The following is a 17477-nucleotide window of genomic DNA, read 5'->3' on the forward strand; positions in this document are numbered from 1 at the left end:
TTGCAACAAGCAGATTTAATATTCACACTTTAGGAGATTTGGGTTACAGTGTGCAGAAAGCCAGAGTTATCTTAACACACACACACACACACCTAAAATAAGGGGGGGGGGGCGTCTAATTAAAACTCAAATGCTAAAAGAGACCTAATCCTTATTACAATTTTGTTCTTCCTTTCGAGTAATAAATAATTCATTATTGACTAATACATTTGTTTTCCCTAAGAGTTATGCTGAAGAGTATAGGAAGTTGTAATTTTACCTTAATTAGTGTCACTTAATAAAATGTTTCTTCCTGATAAATATTCATCGTTACTTGTCCTTAATCCTAAACTAATCCACATCATTAGAGTCTGTCCAAGTTCAGTTTTGTCTAAACCTTCTTTTCCGCAGTAAAAAGAATATCTACAAATATATTCTGCTCAAATAGTCTGTAAACATCATTTAAAATAATGCCCATGTTCAAATATTAATTATCTTCATCCCCTAAAACTGAAATGATATTCTGACACATCTTGCACCTACTGTGTTCTTCAAAAAAGAAAAAGAAAATATATATTAAAAACTGCATTCTAAATATGTGATTGTTTGGATGCAGCATTTCATTTTCTGACAGGAAAAAAGGTAACAACTCTGTAGCTTAAGAGGACAACCGCCTAATGGTATTCACAAAATACATGATCCAACTTTATACAAGGAACTGCAATTGGAGTTCTGGCTTTAGTGGTTGTATTATGAATTAAAAGAACTGCTATAATTAGCAACGAGTTTATTTTCTAGCATGCTAAGCAAAAAAAAAAGGCAGTCCCTTACAGGTAAAAATGGAAGCAGCAAATTAAAGTGGATCTCAGCCAGTATCTTACTAGATCAATAGCTGGCAGTGACACATCTGCATAGCGGGATTCAACTGAAGGTTGGTTTTGCTGCTACCAGCAACTGCTGCATTTCAGAGAGATGCCGAGAAGCAGATGAAGCAGGCACCAAACTCAATGAAGGAAACACATTCATAAATGGTCTAAGATGGTCTCTCTCCTTTTATATACAGAAAATCCATTAGGGTGAACATAGAATAGGGGTGTCTCTGGCTGAGTTGGCTGAGTTTAGCGCTTAAGTGCCTCATCCTGTCTCAGCTGGCGATACAGCAGTATAAGTCTTTCCAAAGTGGTTCCAAAACCAAAGCGTTCCAAAACCAAGGCTCACTTTTTAGCGCACTGGGGTATGAACCTTTAAAGCCCTATACGGCCTAGGACCCTCGTACCTACGGGACCTTCTCTCCTGGTATGTCCCACATTTGTTTGGTCTTCAAACAAAAACATCCTGAAGGTCCCAGGCCACAGAGAGGTTAGGCTGGCCTCAACTAGAGCCAGGGCTTTTTCGGCTGTGGTTCCAATCTGGTGGAACGCTCTGTCACAAGAGACTAGGGCCCTGCGGGACTTGACATCTTTCCGCAGGGCCTGCAAGACAGAGCTGTTTCACCAGGCCTTTGGTCAGGGCACAGCCTGACTCCCTCCTTTGGCAATCTTCATAGAACTTTATCCTAACGGTTGCCATCAACTTGAGTTGAATTAATTTTAATGAAATGATTTTAGAATGTTGTATTATTTTATTGTTGTTAGCCACCCTGAGACGGGCTTTGGCTGGGGAGGGCGGGATATAAATAAATTTATTATTATTATTATTATTATTATTATTATTATTATTATTATTATTATTACAGTTTCTATCTGACATGTTTCTGTTTCCGTGGTCTTGAAGCAAAATCTCTCCATAGCAACAAATGATGCAGCTGGAAACCCACAGCGATATACCCTATATAAATAGAAGGTCCAATATGTTGCTTGCTGGGAATTTTAGGAATTCCAAAAGTTTCTGGAAAGTGGATTTCCCCATTTTGCAAGACAGCAGACATGTTCCATCTAACAGAAAGTAGGACAAGTATCCCTGCAGAAAAGTTCAGGAAGCTCCAAGAATAAAAAAAAAACTTGGGACAAAACCTATATTTCTTATGGGCTTGAAGGCACTGCACAATGATAATGCTTTTGCTATTATGGCCAGTGAACTCATAAAGGAAGTTAATGCCATTAATTCCTGAGCAGTAGAAATTTCCTTTGGGAGGGAGGGTTGAATTTAGATTTTTCAGATCTTCACAATGCCAAAACGAGTGGCTGTCATCATAAGGGTTTCCCCAAAAACAGACAGTCCAGAGTCCAAACAAAACAGTTCCAGAGCCTATTCCATTGACATATTCTACACACCACACTCTCAAGTTCACACTGGCTGTCGATGCAATGCACATAATCTGAGCAAAGATACCAGTCAGAAATGCACACAACTGGAGGCAAGAAACTAAGGACAGCCATCTCACCACAGAGACCCTTCTCTCACCCGCGGGGGGAGAGGGGTTGGAGAGGAGACGTTCCAGGTAGACAATGGCAGGAATCCTGGAAACAAAAGAGAAGACAGCATGCAGTGAGGAGAGAGGGAAAAACAAGCACGCAGAGTAATTGAAGGACATCCTCCCTCTTGCATTCTTCCTTCCATGCACAGAAAGAGGCAGTCAAAGAAACGAGTTCCCCTGCTCTCTCCCATCCCCTGGTTAGGTATAGACTTCTGCTCCAGAGAAGTAGCCGACATACATAGACTTTCTTCCAGCACATGGCTAGTGATTTCATATACTGTGGCATTGTTCCTGTGAAAATGGCCACCACCTAAGCAGTTCTTGTGGGTGGGAATCTTCTCCTGATTTTGCTGTTTTGCTACCTGCTCCTGCAGCTATCATCCTTTTCAACAGAAGATAAACACACCTTAGTGAGGAAGGTTTAATCCATAAACTTACGTGAAATGTGTTCCTCAGCTATAGTCTAGCATGTCAGGAATAAAGCAGGTATTTCCTAGGTGCTCCTGAGCCTCCAGAAGACTGATCTGCTGGCCACTGAGGTGAGGTTCGCCTGAGCAGCTGGCCACAGCAGCGACTGCTCTGCAGAATTCTTAGGTCAGTTACAGTCCAGTTAGAAGCGTGTCAACAAGACAAATCATAACTCCAGGGTACTGGTCCTTTGGAACATCAGGAAAGTGGAAAATGGGAGGGAACTCAGTTCCCTTCTTTCCCAGTGCAGAGTGTCTATTCCAGGACACTCTGCAGTTAAAACATGTTCTTCCTGAAGTCAGATTCAGAGAAGTTCCATTAGTAAAAATGGTTATTTGTGTATCTCAGTACAGATTTGTTTTCTGGTCTCCATCTACAATAGAGGCTAATGGCATTAGGCCATGAACAATTTTCCTTGGCAGAATTATGGAAGAGTACTTACAAACCTATCATTATTCTTCCCCATCACATCTTGTTTGGACATTATAGTTAGGGAGACAATCTTAGCTCTTTTCCTTTGCACTGGGACCACATGAAATCCGTGCCATGGGACCCCATCACTCACACCAATACAGGCAACACAATTTTCAGAACCAAGGTGTCCATGATTTAAAATTGCTTTTCTAAGACCAAATGTGCAAAAATGCACATAACTGGAGGCAAGAAACTAAGGACAGCCATCTCACAACCAGAGATCCTTCTCTAGCCGCAGTAGGGGGTTGGATAGGATATACCTCAGCAAATCCCACAGAAGGAGTATTCTGGGGGACTGGTGAAGCCAGGACGGGTCTCAAAAAGACTTACCCCTATTCCAAATTGTGTCCTGCTTCTTCATATAACCTAGCCACTCCGTGTCAAAGGCTTGTTTTCCCTCTGCCAGTCTTGGGATGATTTAGCTGGCAATAAATGGCTTTGGAATGGGTTTCAGTTACACTAGCAGAATTTACCCTGGCCTAACTTATGCTGGTTTGGATAGCTCTGCCAGTGATGCTCACTGCAGAAATCAGTTGGGAGTTGTTCATGAGTCATTTAGGTTGCATTAAGTTTGACCAAATCTAGGTTCAACATACTAATATTCTCTGGTCTTTGCATATTTTTACTTAAAAAAGAAAAAAACAGCTTCCTCCTCTACTCCTCCAAAAAAAAAAAAGAAATAAAAACAAATCAACAACAACAACTTGAAAGAGGTCATGTAGGATTCCAGCAGCAATTATTTTGTTTTGCCTGTCAGTTATAACTTTGAAAGGGGAGTCTAGTTTATAATTCCTCTCCTACCCGATGCCATTTCTATGCAATTCTCCCAAGCTCTGAAGCTTTAATTGCTATGTCCCAAATCTGAGCCTCAATCAAGTATTGGGGATGAGAGTTCTCAGTTCTTTGTCCATTCTTTTAAACAAAACACATTATTCCTACGAGTTATTGTGCAAACTAACAACCACTGGAATCCACAAATATGGAGGGGGGGCAAGCCAGGGAAGGGAGAACCATTGATTCCGCTCTCTCTCTCTTTTCTTTCAAACCTCCATCCCTCCATTCAATGCCGGGCGGTCTCACAATGCTAACCAGCCCGCACAGCCTCATTCTTGGCAATTTTGTGCTTTCTGGTAAAAGAGGCAAATTGAAACTCCTGCTGCGAAAGAGATAAAGTCAGGAAAAATAAACAGCATTCAGTGCATCTAAATCTTCTCCATATTTGCATAGAATTAACTTTAAAAGAGATGGCTTCCTGACCATCTAGAGGGGGATTGATTATACATGCATAATAGGAACCGGCCCAAATGCATTCTTTACCTTGAGCAAATGCCTCTGCATGCAAAGTAACGCTTCTCAGTTTGCTGGAGTTATTTATGATCTCTAGGGTGGGCAGCATCAAGAGGAAGGTATTAATCCACACTTCGGGAACCGAAGGAAATCAACAAAGATAGCAGCGGGAAGATAAGTGTGCAGCATAACCTTCCCCTCCCACCACAAGTATTTCAGATTTGAAGCAGGTATAAAATACTTTTCAGTACAGTAAGGCTGCATCTTAATGCTAGGGTTCAGTTCCGAGGGGTCCATGTGTAAATGCGAAAATGTGTAAAGCCAGGAACCCCCAGAACTGGGTGCAGGAATGATGTGTATAGAAACTAGGAGATGATATATTTCTTATATATTATCCTTCTTTACTTACATTTTGTGAGTTCAGCAGAGAACATCTCTTTGTCAGCAAAAATAAGGACGCTGCTGATAAACTAGCTTTAGCTTTTTAATTTAAGTAATCCAGGATGCTTTATTGCAGTCTAGGTTTCCTGGTATTTCCGCACTTTCCTCCCCTTTGAAACAATAAACACGCAGAACAGTCTTCTTATAAGAATAGATTTACTCAGTTTCACAACAGCAGTCTTGAGGCACGCTTAAAAATAAGTAGACATATATTATAGTTTAGGTTAGGATCAGAGTCTGAGCTGTGACTCACACTCAGAACGTGCCCTATATCCCTAGTCATACATGAATCATTGAAGAGAAGAGATCGCATAGCGGGCATCAGAGAGGGAGCAGGCTGGGGACGCGACCAGCTTATATATAGGTTGTGCCCCTTTACCTGGCTGGACATGGTGGGAGTGGCTCTCACAGGGAAGATGTCCTGTAGACCCGGTGAGATCCAACTTCCTCTGTGTGTGTGTGCCTTTCTAGCAATCAGAAGCTGGTTTTGACTGCCTTATTTTAGATATCCCACACACCCCTCCCCAGGCAAAGCAACATATATTTATTTATTAAATCACCCAGAGTCCCATCTTGACCTGAAGGTTCTGGGACTGTGTCCCAGAGTCTTTCTGCCATCTTCCAAAAGCTTGTAAGCACTTCACTTTCCCAGCTTTGGAAAAGTGGTTCGAGCGAGGGATCTGGGATGCTGCCAGAGCCCTCGCGTACCTTTCCAAATCTGAGTGAGCCTGTGATTGCAACTTTCCACAGCTGGGAGGGTGGGGGTGAAATAAATAAATGGATAGTGGGTTTCCTCCACTCTCCATTTATTTATCCATTTCCACCCCACCGGCACAAAGCTGTGAACACATACGTAAAACAAGCAGGCTTAATGTACCCTTTCTCCTGCTGCCTCCACCCTCACAATAGACAACGACATTGTCAAACTGTGTGGCACTGTACTTTGTTTCCCCGTTTAAAAAAAACTACCCCTCCAGACATTGTAAACTGTTTCCATTCCTTCTCTCTCCTTTCAAGCCAGCTCCTAAACATTCAAGCCTCTTCTGTTCACATACAAATTCAGGTGTAATATCCGTTCAGCAATATCTTCAGATCATGTTCTATGAGGAAAGAAAGCTGCATGTTGTGGATATTAGAGATATGGCATAGCTCAGGAAATTGGATGAAGAGACAACCATTTTAATTAATATGAGCTTCTCCTCTGACTGGCACTGTTCCCTACTGGGCTTTTGATTGTTGTTGGGGGTTTTTTTCCCCACCTGTAGTGACTCATATCGCTTCAGCTATATTACAAAATAAAAATCTAGCTGCTTACTGCTGAAGGTAAAATATGTTTTAGTATACAGTTCCTGATATTAAGATACACTGATATATGGCTATGTGTGTGCATGTTGGCAGAGGGCGGGAGTTGTTACAGAAAAGAAAATTCAGAAAAGTTTCCCCTACTAAGATAAGAAGGAAAAGACAAATATGGGAGTTTGTTATCCTGTAGGCATCTGATGGCCAAACTGCATTTTATCATGAAGTTTAGCATTTGCATTGCAATTTTATATTTGTATAAGGTGCTGACCTCCCTGCCCCAATCTTCAGATTTGGGGCCTGCATCTGCAATTTGCTTTGCCGAAAAGAAAAGAAAAAGAAGAACAGTTTACAGTGGTACATCGGGTCACAAACGCTTCAGGTTACATACACTTCAGGTTACAGACTCTGCTAACCCAGAAATAGTGCTTCAGGTTAAGAACTTTGCTTCAGGATGAGAACAGAAATTGTGCTCTGGCGGTGCGGCAGCAGCAGGAGGCCCCATTAGCTAAAGTGGTGCTTCAGGTAAAGAACAGTTTCAGGTTAAGAACGGACCTCCGGAACGAATTAAGTACTTAACCCGAGGTACCACTGTATTTCAATGGGTCCCTTTTTTGGAAATGGGATTTCAGGTGCAGGAAACACAATGTGGATTAGAACTATAGCAAGTGGGGCTCAAGTTTCTCTACCACCCTTCCATGGCAGGGTCTTAGTCTGTGCATGGGCCCCAGCACCTACTAGTTGCTGGTGTTTCCCCCCCCCCCCTATTCTGGCTAAGAAAGAAGAGAACACAGAAGTAAATGGGTAGGGTGTGGGGCTGAGGAAGAGAGACCATGGAGGGCCATTGAGAAGACTGTGAGGACCTGTCCCACAGACTGGGGCTTTTCCCTTCCCTGGAATTGGTTAACATTATCTCAACCATTACTGGAAAATCATGGGAAAGTGCCACATTTAGATACTGCTGAAAATACTCCTGGAAGATATAGGTCTTGCGAATCAGATTCTGGGAATTCCCAAAGGCCTTATTTTCAATGAGCCTCTCGTAAAAGGCAAAATAATAATTCACTTATGTGGAGTGCTTTCCAATAGAACAAAATACCCTTCTTCCATATTCTGTATACATCTTCTCTACGAAAGATCATTTTCTGGAACAACGTTGTCAGACATCAATGTTTCGCAGCAAAGTACCATGAAATTCCTGATATCTTGGATTAAAGTGAATCTACAGGGTATAAATTCCTGAATTTAAATTTGTTTTAAAACAGGCAACAATCTCTTGCTTACAATTAGCTTTCACTATATTTTAAGTGTTACTTGTCTTTTTATCATATTTGGATAGGTAGACAGCATTCTTCTTCAGCTTGGCCTTGATTGTTTTTGCTTAGTTCATTTAACTTTCACAGAAGCTGCATTTAATACTAAAAAATAAGGGTATAATCCTGCACAAAAGAGTCCCCTTAGTGTCTCCTACACAATGCCAAACAGTGCCTGACCACACCAACTTAACACCACGCTAACGTTGCTTGATCAACTGGAAATCCCTGATGACCCAAAGGCCTTACCTTTGAGCAAATTCAGATTTTTGCCCCCCCCCCCCCCCAGGTGAACCAATAATAAGTGCAGGGGAACTTACACCAGCCCTTGTGTTACTGTCGGAACCCAAGGTTCAAATGTTGTAAAGGGCCAAACTCTGTGATGACAGTATTAATGACATATTGATGACAGTATTAATTCATTTGATAGATTAATTTGTTTATGAGCACTTGCCATAATCTCAGTGTCTCATCAGGAATCTTATTGGGTAACGCTTATGATATTTTTTGTGTTTTTTTTAAATGATATAATGAACCCTTTGAAAGCATCCATCCTGGCTTTCTGGGATTAAAATTTAGTTTCTTAAGGTTCTTCCAAGTCCCCCCGTTGACACTATATTTATTCATATTTTAGCTTCGTACAAACTGGAGAGAAGCATAAACATACTGCTTTTCTACCATTTTCAATAAAGATAATCTAATCTTTTTGTACAATTGTTGTATTAAAGTTGTTGTTGTTGTTGTTTAGTCGTTTAGTTGTGTCCGACTCTTCATGACCCCATGGGCCAGAGCATGCCAGGCACTCCTGTCTTCCACTGCCTCCCGCAGTTTGGTCAAACTCATGCTGGTAGCTTCGAGAACACTATCCAACCATCTCATCCTCTTGTCCCCTTCTCCTTGTGCCCTCCATCTTTCCCAACCTCAGGGTCTTTTCCAGGGAGTCTTCTCTTCTCATGAGGTGGCCAAAGTATTGTCCTTCAGGATCTGTCCTTCCAGGGAGCCCTCAGGGCTGATTTCCTTAAGAATGGATAGGTTTGATCTTCTTGCAGTCCATGGGACTCTCAAGAGTCTCCTCCAGCACTATAATTCAAAAGCATCAATTCTTCGGCGATCAGCCTTCTTTATGGTCCAGCTTTCACTTCCATACATCACTACTGGGAAAACCATAGCTTTAACTATATGGACCTTTGTTGGCAAGGTGATGTCTCTGCTTTTTAAGTACAAAAAGGATATAGACCCCCACATTTCTGAAAGACATACAGGTGCAAGTCGCATCAAAAGCATGAGGAAATCGCCAGTTAGTTATGTAGTCCTGTGGTGTACAGTTACTTAATGTCTATGTAGCATTGTGCAACTTGTGACACAGTTAGACCCGTTCTGTCTTCCTATACACACGTGAGATCCATACCCCATATACCGAAACTGGGAAATTCTTATTACATGCAAAATTGCAAATATACAAATTTACAATGATAGGTAAGTAAATAAGACAAAAAGGCATGAATATAAGAGAAATAATATAATGAAATAATGCACTGACATTGTTTTTTGAAGAAAAAAACCTGCAATTTTATCTTTAGAAGTTGAAGTTATTTATATTTATCTACTGATTAATATGATCTGCTGAGTTCAGTGGGGAAATCCAGAACCTGGAACTCCTCACAACTGAGTACTACTCGAACTTTAACTCTTCTGGAGTTTCTGTGAAACCAGAAAGAGGTTTTCATTTCAGTCACTGAAGGGTCAATGGCAGCAGTGAGCTTGTGATTCCTATGACTGGCCTTCTCTAAACATGCTGTGTTCCATAAAAGCCATTCACAATCGTAAATATTTTTGCACCACAAAGGTTGATTGATTTATACTGATGGCTTCTCTTTATTTAAATGGTTTATTATTTCCTAATGCCAAGCCGATAAGAAGGTGGCAGATCAATATCAAAGATTGGCATTAGCTACAGTGTCCTCAATTGCCTTAACTGTGGTGTTATCCTGATAATTTCTGTGTGATAACATCTATTAGTGCAACAATTGGGGGGGGGGGAGGAAGGGGAAACTCATTTATGTCAAAGGTCAGATTGCCATTTGTCATTTAAGTGGGTCAAATATTTGTGCTCACTGTTTTGTAATCTTCAAGAGATAGTAAAGGAATGCAAGATAGATTTGAATATATACTAATTCAGGACTGAACCACCCTGCAAATCAGCAATACCAAAATTCCAAAATTGATCAACTGTGCTTTGAGTGGAACACTAAGAATTAAGCTAGAAAGAAAGAAAGAAAGAAAGAAAGAAAGAAAGAAAGAAAGAAAGAAAGACTCCTCCCTATTAGATCACATTTACTTAGCCACACTAAAAAAACAACCTTCTTTCAAAGTCCAAAAAATGCTGAAATTGTAAGTGCAACTCTCTAGCTGCTGAACACAATATTTAGAATAGCAACAAAAGCATTATAGGCAAGCAAACCCATGCCATGTACTTGAAGGAATTCACCATGTTGCTTTTAGTAGATTAAACAGACAGGACAATGGGTGTTGGGATAGTTTCACAATGAGTGATCTCTGTCCTATTGCAATAGCTACAATAAATGCTGGGTGCCTCTTGGATGCTGGACTCAAATTAGTTTCCTTGGTTATGTGGTTTATTTAAAAGGTGGTTTCTCACCAGGGTAATGAACAAGGTGGTGTAGAAGTGAATTCTTACCACAGGATGAAATCAGGCCAAATCTTTATTGACTGCAGTAGACCGGATATAGGTTGGCTTAGCAATAGGGCCAGAACAGGTGCTTTTTTGGTGCCATAACTGTTGAGAGAAACATGAAACACATGCATCCTCCTGGAGCTTGCAGGCCAAAATGGCTCCAAACTCTGACTCCCATGAAGGCCTGTGGGAGAATTTGTCCTCACAGGGACAATATGTGGGTGGAACGTACCCCATTTCTGCTTCACTGGCGCTCATGCCATTAGGCAAAGCTGCCCTATTCAGATTGGGCCCAGAATTGAGTTTTCATTAACACAAACAGGTGAAGTCCCCGGGTTGTGATTTGGAACTGAGGAAGACTTTTTAAAATGTCTCCAGCAATTGGAGAAGTGCAGTCAGAGTTATCCCATTGCGATGCACGCAGATGATGGAGCAAGCTTGTTTTATCCTGCTCTGATGGGTAGGACCCAAATCAATGGCTTCAAGTTATAAGAAGAAAAGATTCTCACTGAATAACAGGAAAAACGTCTGGTGGTAAGAGCAGTCTGACAATGGAATGGATTCCCTTGGAAGGTGGTGGACCTTCACTGGAGGTTTTTAAGCATAGGTTGAATGACCATCTGCCATGGATGCCTTACTTGAGCTTCCTGCATTCCAGGGGGTTGAATTAGATGACCCTCAGGCTCCCTTCCAATTCTACAATTCTATGAAAAGGGTTAAACAGTTATGAACAGATTAAAAACGAGTGATATAAGTGACTATACTTTCCTATGTTTGGTTTCAGATTGCTTTGGCAAAAGAAAGGTCACTTATGCAATTTCTCCAGTAATGTCCGACGATTTAAGTACATTGAGCACAATCTAGCCAAGGTTAAGTGTTTTCATGTCCCATTGATCTCAATGGGAGGCAGCTAAGCACATGCTTTACCCTCTCCTGGAAATAAATTGGTCTTAAAATTGCTTAATTTTCTCGGGATCATGCCCTTTCTGTCCTTGTTCCAGTTCAGATATTCCCCTCCCTCCCGCCCAGTCTTTCTCTCTCAGGGGTCATCTAGTGATAAACTGAAAACATAAGAAGAGGCCTGCTGGATCAGTGGAAAGACTCATTTAGTCTAGTGTTCTCTTCTCACGGTGGCCAACCAAACACCTATAAGAAACCCCAAATCAGGACTTGACTGCAACAGGAATCTTCCTGTTTGTGATTCTCAGCAAATGGCATTCAGACAGTGCAGGTGAAACACAGCTCTCATGGCTAGTAGGCATAGACAGCTTATTCCTCCATGATTCATATCTATCCTACATGATTGCTTCCTCATCTTACTTTAAAGACATCCTGATTAGCAAACCATCGCTACATCTTATGAGAACGAATTCCATAGTTTAAAATGTGCTACATGAAGATGTGTGCTCTTTTGTCTGACTTAAACCTTTTAGCATTCAGCCAGGGGCATAGCATAGGGGGCTGTGGCCTTGGCCACACAATTTTTGAGGGGGCACAAACCAGGTGACTGATGCTGTGTCACTGCATTCAGCTTCCTTGGATGTCCCCATGTTCTCATATTATGTCTGAGGGAGAAAAACTTTTACTGAGTCAGTTTCTTAACACCATTCAACTCCTGTCATGTTCCAACTTACTTGTCCTTTTTTGCCTCAATGAAAAAGCCCCCGGTGTTGTAAGCTTTCCTTATGGGAAAGTTGCCCCAACCTCCCAATCACTTTTGGTTGCCCTTTTCTGAAGTTTTTCCATCTCTGTTGACATTAATCATCTCCCAATAAAACCTGTGGAATGTTGCATTCATACATCGGTCACATATCAGAAGTAAAATTGAGCAGGGACACTGTCAAATAACTGAATCAGTGAATGCATCACTAGGACTTCAATCACCTGTAATATAGCCTGTTCACAAGTAGGTGGAGGGACGCAGGTGGCGCTGTGGGTTAAACCACAGAGCCTAGGACTTGCCGATCAGAAGGTCGGCAGTTTGAATCCCCATGACGGGGTGAGCTCCCGTTGCTCAGTCCCTGCTCCTGCCAACCTAGCAGTTCAAAAGCACATCAAAGTGCAAGTAGATAAATAGGTACCACTCTGGCGGGAAGGTAAATGGTGTTTCCATGCACTGCTCTGGTTCGCCAGAAGCGGCTTTGTCATGCTGGCCACATGACCCGGAAGCTGTATGTCGGCTCCCTTGGCCAATAAAGTGAGATGAGCACCACAACCCCAGAGTCGGTCACGACTGGACCTAATGCTCAGGGTTCCCTTTACCTTTACTTTTACAAATAGGTGGGTTTGGCTGGAGATCTGACATTAACATCATTTCTGTTTACATAGTGGATACATGGAAATCATACCTTGTTAAAAGAAATGTGCTTTGTTTGGCCTCAGACAACCCTTCTGTGTTGTGTTCGATGCTCACAATGAACTCAATCACAAGCTTTCCCTTGCCTTTCAGAGTCCTATGGGACTTTCCAATGGGAAATTATCTCTGCTTTGTGAACCGCCCTGAGATCTCTGGTTATAGGGAGGATAGTGGTAAACAGCTTTGCAAACAAAGCAATAGCTCAGGTGTTAAATGGGGCAGAAGTATGGGTCTACAATGGATTTCAGATTGTGAAACTGGAATCTCAACAGAAGAGGTGAGACAGAAGTGGGAGGCTGTCTCTTAATCTCTAATAATTAGGCGAAATGGACATCATAAGCTAGAAGAAGAAGAAGAAGAAGAATTTGGATTTGATATCCCGCTTTATCACTACCCGAAGGAGTCTCAAAGCAGCTAACATTCTCCTTTCCCTTCCTCCCCCACAACAAACACTCTGTGAGGTGAGTGGGGCTGAGAGACTTCAGAGAAGTGTGACTAGCCCAAGGTCACCCAGCAGCTGCATGTGGAGGAGCGGAGACGCGAACCCAGTTCCCCAGATTACGAGACTACCACTCTTAACCACTACACCACACTGGCTGAGCTAGGATTTCCAAAGGATGAATGCCACAACAGAGAGAGCCAACCCAAGCCACTGCGGATAAGAAATAGTAAACAAGGGGACTCAGCTTTAGAATCCAAAGGTTGCATCAAATTCATTCCAACTTCCCACTAAGCTCTTCTTTTCCTCCCTTCCCGCTCTCAGAGTCTTTATTAATTAGCCAAGGGCCATCAGCTATACAAAAATAAATCAAAACATTACAATCCGCCTTTGACAGAACAACAATACTAATAGACAAGAGCACATTCTTAACTCAAAACTGGCAACCAGCTTTAACTGCTGCCCCAGTTGCTATCCCAGTCACTGAGCTTTAGACACCATGTAACCAAGGTATTGGTGACCACAGAGTCTAAAACTCAGAACTTCATGAAGTAGGAGAAGGATGGGACTGGCACACCCAATGAAATGCAATAACATCAACATAGGATTAAGGCATCCCTCATCCTCATCTCTTCTTCTGCAGATGCCTTATGTACCAGACCTCAGAACCTTGTGATGGATTTTGATGTGTTCCTGGTTTCTTTTTTTCATTCCTGATTTCCCTCTCTGCTGATTTTTGTTCGGAGATTTGCCTACTGGCATCCTTGAAGCATCTTATGAATAAAATCACAGCCTGTGTTTTGTAGAGTTTGATCCAGAGGGCAGAAATCCAGTAAGATATCAGGAGAGCCAGAGCAATCAAAGTGGACAAGTTCATTAAAAGCAGCAAATTAATTCCCCATGTTCACCAAATAAACAATCAATAAAAAATTTACATTAATTAAAAGATAAACTCAGCCCAGATGTATTCAATAAATAACGTCTTCTGAAGAAAACAAGGAATGCAGCTTTGTGGAAGGCAAGATGCTCACATTATTTATTGGGGATCTACATTTCAGCTGTACAGTGGTACTTCGGGGTATAGACGCTTTGGGTTACAAACTCTGCTAACCAGGAAGTGGTTGCTCCAAGTTAAGAACTTTGCCCCAGGATAAGAACGGAAATCATGCGGCAGCAGTGCAGCCGGAGCAAGAGGCCCTATTAGCGAATGCACACCTGTTTCAGGTTAAGAATGGACCTCTGGAACGAATTAAGTTCTTAACCCGAGGCACCACTGTATTTCAGCAAAAGTACCCTTTAGGTTCACCAAAGGCACATCATCAAAAACGGCAGGCAATTTCTCCCTTCACCCCATTCATTGAACACAAAAAGTTTAGAAGTTTTGAATTATGGAATTCAAAAACCCAAGTAAATATACCTCACAATGTACGAAGAGGTGACTTACATATAGACAGTGTATAACACATTTTTTAGGAATATGGGTATTACCTCAAGTGTGAAATCTATGCATTATTACTTGTTATTAGGATCTGCTTATTGTAACATCCTATTTATAATACACAAACCTGTATTTTTAATTCTCTTCTGTACTGCATTGAGAAAAAAAGTCTGTAGAAGCATACCTGCAGCACAATAGCCTCTGTGTCAAGGAATGTCTTTTGTAATCACTTCTGCCAATTTAAACAGTGTTAAAACAGCTGTGAGAGGTTGTTTACAAGAGGGACTGGCCTTGCCATTCATTCCAATATAAGAACTTAAGACGTTTTCTTAGTTTTTCCAAAATGCTGAGTTGCTGAGGTCTGTCACGCATGATGCGCAAACTCTGTGGATCCCTAAGTGTGCTGGTGTCAGTTGGCATTGGTAGCTGTGATATTTGGGCAAAAGAAAGCTTTTGAAGCTCCTGAACGAAAGACCAGGAGGGAGGGAACATGCCAGTCGGGCATGTGTCTCTGCCAGGGTCCTACTCGAGTGTAGGCTGAACTCCTGACACACATACACTCCAACATTTCTCCGATGAAAATAGCTGTGTCCTATTCCATAACAACAACAACAATTTTATTATTTATATTCTGCCCATCTGACAAGGTTGTCCCAGCCACTCTGGGCATCTTCCAACATACATAAAAACATAATAAAGCATTAAACATTTTAAAAATTCCCTATACAGAGGTCTTCAGAGATCTTCTAAAGGTTGTATAGTTACTTATCTCCTTGGCTCGTGGGGTCACATAACTCCATACCCTTCAATGGAAATAGGGACATCCTAAGGAAAAACGGGACATTCCGGGATTGAATCAGAAACCGCGATGGCTTGTAAATCCAGGACTGTCCCTGGAAAATAGGGACACTTGGAAGGTTTATGAACAGTGTGGGCTGCATTGCAGCAAGGGAGGGGGAGCCTGTGATAGGCCACACTGTTCAAGAAGGGACTCCAGTCCTTCTAAGAAGTTTTCTATGGGGCGCATGAGGCTGCAGGGAGGAGAAAGTTTGTGTGAAACAATCTTCCATTCATTCAAGCACTGGGTACAATCTGATGTATTGTGCCTACTGCAGTTAGGGACATCAATTGGTCAGACATGCCTGAATGTTTTAAACTAGAAAGCACCCCTTCATATGCTTCGAGCTATACATTAAACCTCTTGGCAAACTCCCTCAGCACCCCTTCCTATTTATAATAGTAGATTTACTTTTCTGGGACAAAATACAGCTTGTTAGCTACTTGTTATGCTCCTGATACAGCCCTCCTTATTTTATTATGGTAATTCATTGCCCCCTGCTATTACAGAAGCTATAAATCACTTTGGAAAATTCACACATTACTGTATAAATTCCAGTATGGTTTGAATTCGTGTTTAAAGCAGGCTATGCATCAATTTGTTTCCCCATGGAAATGCCTTGAAAAAGCCACAGCTGTGTTGTTTTGTGTGATAGCCCCCTGAACCACCTACCATCTTATCAAATTTATTCTGTGTTTGTGCACACTGGAGGGACAAAGCTGTCCTTGGGTTTATTTAATTTAAGATTTGTATGCCACTTCTTAAGTAATTGGGACAGTTTATATGGCGTAAAACTCAATGGAGCAATAGCCCCAAAATGAATAACAATCAATTCAAGAGCACAATATAGATCCTTTTTTTAAAATCTGTCTTGCTTATAATTAATATTGCCATTCATTATTGACTTGTACATTGACATTTAATGTGCAAGAGTTCATGCTCCTATAATATTCTTCACTTTTTCCTCCTACAATATTTTCCCTGCCTTTTGTAACCTCATACCCAACCAACTCTGACTGGCTATAGGTGTTTGTATCTATATCACCTTACTAGAATGGAAGAGCAACAACAAGACTTGTGAAACGTGAATATTTGTGGGGAATTGTCTTGCTGTTATGCATTTTAGATTGGTGCAATTACTTTGATCAAATAACCCCCCCAAGGTCTGTGTCTGGGGTTTTTTGGCCTTCGCTTAATCTGCTACAACAGCACATTGAAAATTAAATATCTACTTGAGAAGCTAATTATGAAGTTTATATGATAAATTCCTTTTTAAAGAAGCTCCAACCATATCCACTTTATCACTTGGAATATTTAACCATCAATTATGTATTCCAAATGTAAAACAGTGTATTTCATGGAATCCCCAGGCATGCATCTAAAACCTAAATTGTCCAAAATTTTGCTGAAAAGGCACCTCATCAGAATATATAATAATTCTTTACACTGTGGAAGAAGGTGGAATTGCTGAGGCAAGTTCTGGGACTTCGGGGAAGTTGCTTGTGGCCAGCAATGCTCTGGCATGCAGGGAAAATATTTTGGAAGGCTTAGGATGGCCAAATATCCTAGTTTACAGAGCTCTCAGTTTGAAGTGCTGTCCAGTCCAAGTCTGGCTATGTTGGGGGTTATAGGGTTGAGAACCCTGTGCCTCTTTCATAATATCTAGGTTGAATTTGGATCAATCTGACTCACATTAATTAATATTCACTAATGACACATAGAGAAACGTGGCTTGAAAAATAGCTTTCAAAAAACCAAAACACCATGTTTAAGAAGCAAAAACCTGTGGCCCACAGTTACAACACTTCTACACAAAATATTTTGAACTGTGCATGTGAGGGCAGAGATCAAAATGGCAGCATAAATTGGTTTCCCTGATCTTCACAGGATGACAATTGCAGTGAGCGGTTCTAAAAAGTGTTTTAGCTGCTAATAGACTATGCTTCAGGGCTATTGTGCACCTAAATGCAAAGCGGCAAATTTGGACTTAAGAGACAAAACTAACAGTGCCTCCTCAGAAGACTCGTGGCAGAT

Source organism: Podarcis filfolensis (genome assembly GCF_964270895.1).
Source record: "Podarcis filfolensis genome assembly, chromosome: 4".
NCBI classification, from domain to species: Eukaryota; Metazoa; Chordata; class Lepidosauria; order Squamata; family Lacertidae; genus Podarcis; species Podarcis filfolensis.